Raw genomic sequence first — 6,295 nt, forward strand, 5'->3', positions numbered from 1 at the left:
CACTTCCCAGGGTCCCATACAAATGAATGGAGTGGTGCAACTGACTAGACCACTTTGTAGTATCTGGGCTTGCTTCCCCATCAGGATTTGTGCTCAGGATAGTGACTCATTAAGAAACACAGGGACCGGGCTCCCCATAGGTGGGTGTCTCTTAGGCCACCAGGATCACCTCAATCAGAAGTGCACCTGAAATTCTGTTGGGGAAACTTCTTGGAAAGTGCTGTCAGGTCACAGCTTACTTCTGGAGGCCTGCTGGGGTTTTCAAGGCAAGAGAGGAACAGAGATGGTTTGCCACGGCCTGGCTCTGAATGGTGATGCTGGACTTCCTTGGGGATTTCCCATCCAGGTACTAACTAGGGCTGAGCCTGCTTAGTTCTGAGTTCTGACGAGATTGTGTTAGCCTGGGCCATCCAGGTCAGGGGAAACTTACATGAGTTGATTGGCTACATGTCAGTTTCTCTAAAGTTCCTAGGGGCCCTTTATCGTTGGAAAAGGGCAGAGGAGCAAGCATAAGCCTCATTTCTGTCACTCAGGGCTTTTTTCTGTAGCAGGAACTCCTTTGTATATTAGGCCACACACCCGATGTAGCCAATCCTCATGGAACTTACAGTAAGCCCCAGAAGTGAATTCTAGCAGGAGCTCCTTTGCATATTAGCAGGGCCGGCCCTCCCGCTAGGCAAACTAGGTGGTTGCCTAGGGTGCCAACAGGTGGGGGGCGCAAATTGGGCTCTCGCCCCCCCCCCTCCGGTGCTCCCAAGCAAGCGCTTAGCTTGCCTCCCTCCCCCCTCCCTGCTGCTGCTGCCATGGCTGCCACAGCTGCCGCTAGCCCCCTCCGGGCTGCTGCCCACCCCCATGCGGCATCCCGCCTGCCCCTGCCCCCCCCCGGTGCTCCGCTGGCCTGCCTGATGCAGCTACAAGCAGTGGCGCCCCACTCGCTCCTGCACGTTAAAATGCACAGGTGTGAGCTATGAAGCCAGCAAAGCTTACTTTTAGCCAGCAACGAGCAGGGGGAAGGGAGCGAGCGGGGCGCCGCCGCTTTTAGCAATGTTGGGCAGGCCAGTGGAGTGCCTGGGGGTGCGGGGGGGGGGGGGCGGGACACCGTGCAGGGGGGAGCGGGCAGGACACCAAGTGGGGGGGGCGGGGTGCCAGAATGCGGCGTTAGAGCCAGTTCTGGCATTGATACGTGGAGAAGGGAGGGAGGAGGCAAAGAAGGGAGGTGGTGCGGAGACAAAGGGGGGGGAGCCTTGGGGGGCACTTTAGGGGGGGTGCCTAGGGCACCCCAGGGCATTAGCCCTGCATATTAGGCCACACACCCCGATGTAGCCGATCCTCCAAGAGCTTACAAAAAAGAGCCTTGTAAGCTCTTGGAGGACTGGCTACATCAGGGGTGTGTGGCCTAATATGCAAAGGAGCTCCTGCTAGAATTCAGCCCCTGATAGGCCCTGTACCAAATGCCCTGTAAGGTCTTGGAGGACTGGCTACATCAGGGGTGTGTGGCCTAATATGCAAAGGAGCTCCTGCTAGAATTCAACCCCTGATAGGCCCTGTACCAAATGCCGTGTAAGGTCTTGGAGGATTGGCTACATCAGGGGTGTGTGGCCTAATATGCAAAGGAGCTCCTGCTAGAATTCAACCCCTGATAGGCCCTGTACCAAATGCCCTGTAAGGTCTTGGAGGACTGGCTACATCAGGGGTGTGTGGCCTAATATGCAAAGGAGCTCCTGCTAGAATTCCACCCCTGATAGGCCCTGTACCAAATGCCCTGTAAGGTCTTGGAGGACTGGCTACATCAGGGGTGCAGCCTAATATGCAAAGGAGTTCCTGCTACAAAAAAAGCACAGCTCACACCATGATCCCGATCTGCGCTGAACCTGCACACAGCTGGGAATTCAGTTTCCAGCAGGTTTCTCTCAGAACATGTCTGATGGAAACCTACCTAGAAGGTTGCCAGGAGAACGTTATAAAATGTGCATTGGCGCTTACTTATCCAACATGGCTAAAGCAGCTGTCAAAATGAACTGGGCCTCCAATTTCAATTCAGAAAAAAAGGTGCCTTGGCAACCTCAGGATGTGGAAACACCGTTTAAAGTTTCTGCCCAAGGTGATGGATTTCCTGGCTGATGTTGCTGGGTCTGCTAATGGTGTTGCTAGGAGCTGCACGAGAGCAAAGTTGGCATCTCAGTTTGTTGCAGGCCCTGGTACCAGAGTCCATGTTACTATTAAGTAGTTTCTCATTGTGTTTAGAGTGTGCACCAGAAATGCTCGATTGAAGCATCCACGCTGATGATTTGCCGAGGACTAAAAATTTAATATCAAAGAACGTGTTCAAAGCCCCACCGTTTCTCTGCCATTTGTAGCCCAGCTAATAACGTATGTTCCTAGAGGATTACAGCCAATGATTAAGAAAATTAGGTTTTGTTTGAATTTAATTTAGTTGGATAAAGCTGCTACAATAATTTACAGCTTTGATATTTAATATTTAATAACCGGGCTCCGAAGAACTCTGGCAGTAATCGTGTCATTATATATTGAAAGATGATCCCCATAAGTCATTTATATTTGCTAGCTGAGAAGGATATTCATCAGGTCGATTGGCTCGGCATGAATTATCTGATGAAGCAAAATAATAGCATTGCAGGTTGGGGGGCTATTCCCGTTTTCTGATATTTGGTATGTCACGAGTCACTTGAGAGGAATTTTTTTTTGCAATCTCAGTCACAGTAAACACTTATTGCAATACGGTGCTGCTGTTCAGCTGGTTTCCTTTCTCTTTAATTTCTTTTCCTTGTCTTATTGCTTTCTGGGAGCTTTAGCAAGTTCTCTTTGTGGTCCTCTCTCTCTCTCTCAACTTTCTCCTTCAGTCTTGCAGTTGAAAGAAATTGGGCCACCTGTAGGCAATGTACGAGAGTCAACATACTCAGGGGATTCCCCCTACTATGCAGAAAAAGAAGACTGGAAATTAGCCAAGCGGGAAAAAATTAGTAACAAAACAAAGGAACTGTGGGAGGGAAAACAGTGCAGAAAACTCTTCTCCATTACCTATATCTCCTCCTCCAGATTTTTATTTTTGCATTCTCTTTTTTTATTAAATTTTTAAAAACGATATACAAGTGCAGTCAAATATTCACAAAATCTTAACTCTTTAAATCCTCCCTCACCACAGACAAAAACCTATAATAACACATCTATACAATTATCCTAAGATCAGATAACCTAGGGCATGAGCAGGTGAACATGTTGGCCAGAATAATTAATGAGGCACTGATGCTGTAATTCATGTTCAGTCCAACAATTCCTCATCACATATCCCACGTATTGCCCTCCGTGATCAGTGTGGATTGCTAGTGGTGGCTCTCTTTGGGAATAACCCCGCCTTTTCCTCTCTGACTGATTCTCATGGAATGAAATGAAACTTATTCAGATGATGCTGGTGGATGTTTGCAGGGGCTACTGCTAGGCTTGTGGCTGGGCAGCATTTATATGGAACGACCCTTTCCTGAACCGGAAAGAGTCTCCACGTGAGAGCAGCATACACACACCCTGCAAAACACCGGGGCTTTTTTTTTTTTGTAGCAGGAACTCCCTTACATATTAGGACACACACTCTGATAGGGCCTGTTTTGTGTGTGGACTAAGGTTGTGTATAATTAATGGTGTTCCTGCCTGGCTCATTGGAGCCTATAGGACTGAGCTTGGGGACTCAGGAACAATGGGCAGTAGGATCCAAATCCCTGCTGCCCGGCTCCAGTCATAGGCCCCCTGCTGGTTTGAATGATCCAATGGCGTCCTAGCACGGGAACCTTTAAGTCTATATAGTTGGCCCCGTTGGCCTAGTTCGCCAGTCAGAGTTCAGCCGTTACCATGCTGTACTGAATAAAAGAGCTATGATCACTACAACTGCATCTCCTCCTTGCATTGAACCCACTCTGTTATAGAGCCAATCCTCCAGGAGCTTACAGGCTCTTAGTATTGCTAGGCTTGTGGCTATAAGTTCCAGAAGGATTGGCTACATCAGGGGGGGGGGGTGCAGCCTAATATGCAAATGGGTTCCTGCTACCAAAAAAAGCCCTGCAAAAATGCCAATGTGTGGTCCAGAAGACACACGTTGACCACAGTTGAAAGGGGAAAGGCGAGGGACTAGGCTGCATGTCTTGAAATTTGGAATCATGGGAACTATAGATGAACTTCAGTATATAATATAGTATGATTCAAAACGATCAAGGGTATTCCAGTTTTCACTGAAGCCATGCAATCCTGTGCAACACACACTCACCGCTCCTAAAGTCCCCCTTCGCAAACAGTAGAAACAATTCATTTTAATGCCTAAAGCAAACACATCCTGTATTTTAAGCACTTCCTTACACAGGACATCTGGAACCTTCTACTCATCGGTGACCTTTGGTTTGATTCGCTTCCAGGCATTGAATACGATGCAAACCGTTCTCTGTAAAAGTCACAACAGTTGAGGATATGTTGCTGTTGTTTTTACTTACGAGTGAATCAGATCTAGTTCTGTTCCCCATTGGCTAAATATCAGACATTTAATTGAGAAAGAAAAAAGCAATTTTTAGGGACACACAATCCAGCATGAATTAGCGGCCACTAACAAAAGGTAAACCTATTTCGGGCACTCCAGGCCACAGGAAAGAGACAGCTGAATACTTTCCCATATAATACATGATCTGCAGATAGAAAACAAAGTACTGAGAAGGTTTTATCCCACCTTTCTCACTCACATGCTGATTTTCTGAGTGCATCAGATGTTGCTGGAAGACTCAATGTCAGGAAGCCCCCAAGTTTTAAGTCAAAAACCGGTTTACACTTCTCGTTTTGTTCTTTTAAAAACTATGCTCTAAATCAATAGGACTTAGTGGCAGCTGACATCTCATTCCAGGGCTGGCTCAAGGGTTTTTGGTGCCCTACATGAACCATGAGTTTGGTATAGGGGTTGCTAGGCCCAGGTTGGGGGAAGGAGCTTGGAGATTGGGGGATGGAGCATGGAGACATCAGTGGGGTACAACGCCATAGAACCCACCCAACAAAACATCCATTTTCTACTTTGAGAAAACACGAATCACTGGCAAAAACCATAACCAGGGCTTCTTTTTGTAGCAGGAACTCCTTTGCATATAGGGCTTCATCCCCCTGATGCAGCCAATCCTCCAAGAGCTTACAGGGCTCTTAGTACAGGACCTATTGTAAGCTCCAGGAAGATTGGCTACATCAGAGGTGTGTGGTCTAATATGCAAAGGAGTTCCTGCTGCAAAAAAAGCTCTGACCATAACACTAGGAAAAGTTGAATGCAGAAGGAAGAGAGTTCAACCCAACTCGAGATGGACCGAGTCACTCAAGGAAGCCACGGACCGCAGTTTGCAAGGCCTGAGCAAGGCTGTTAAGGACAGGATGTTTTTGGAGGACATTAATTCATGGGGTCTCCGTAAGTCAGAAGCGACTGGATGGCATTTAATACTCACACGACACCACCAGCTCTGGTGCCCTAGGCAGTCACCTGGGTGTGTCTAGTGAATGGGGCCAACCTTGGGAAAAGTCACTTGCAGGATTTTGCTCTATTATTTTCATTTGTTTAAAACATTTTGGTACCATTTCCCATAAACTCAGAGCAGTGACATTTTTGACATATAATCGCCTACTCCCTCCAGATGGGCTCAAGATAACGTTGCATATATAAAACCATCATTATACTATTAACCTCATTATACCAGGACTTTTTTTGAGACAGGAACTCCTTTGCATATTAGGCCACACACCCCTGATGTAGCCAATCCTCCAAGTACTTATGGGGCTCTCAGTACAGGGACAACTGTAAGCTCCAGAAGGATTGGCTACACCAGGGGTGTGTGACCTAATATGCAAAGGAGTTCCTGGGTTTTTTTTTTAAAAGCCCTGAATTATACTAATAGTACATCCTAGTACCTCTAGCAACAAAAGGCTTGCCAATATTATTTTACGTGCCCCCCCCCCCAGAAGGTGTTCAACCTTGGATTTGTCAAACTTCAAAAGACAGGGAGTTCCAAAGTGGAAAAGTTACCGCTCATGATGCTTGTCTATGAACCAATCTGCAAACCAGGAGAAAAGCTCTCCTGGGTCTGAACAATTTAAGAATACAGCTAGAATGGCAGTACGTTTGAACAGTCTCCCAAATTTAAATATATAGTTGAAGGTTGTTTAGTATTTGCAAGGCTTTAAAGTAATTCACAAGCTAACTTTCCCTTTAAAAACTGTAGTTTCTCAATAAATGATTTGGCAGATTGCTTTCCCCTCCACACCAGAGGAG

This window comes from Heteronotia binoei, chromosome 6 (assembly GCF_032191835.1).
Source record: "Heteronotia binoei isolate CCM8104 ecotype False Entrance Well chromosome 6, APGP_CSIRO_Hbin_v1, whole genome shotgun sequence".
NCBI classification, from domain to species: domain Eukaryota; kingdom Metazoa; phylum Chordata; class Lepidosauria; order Squamata; family Gekkonidae; genus Heteronotia; species Heteronotia binoei.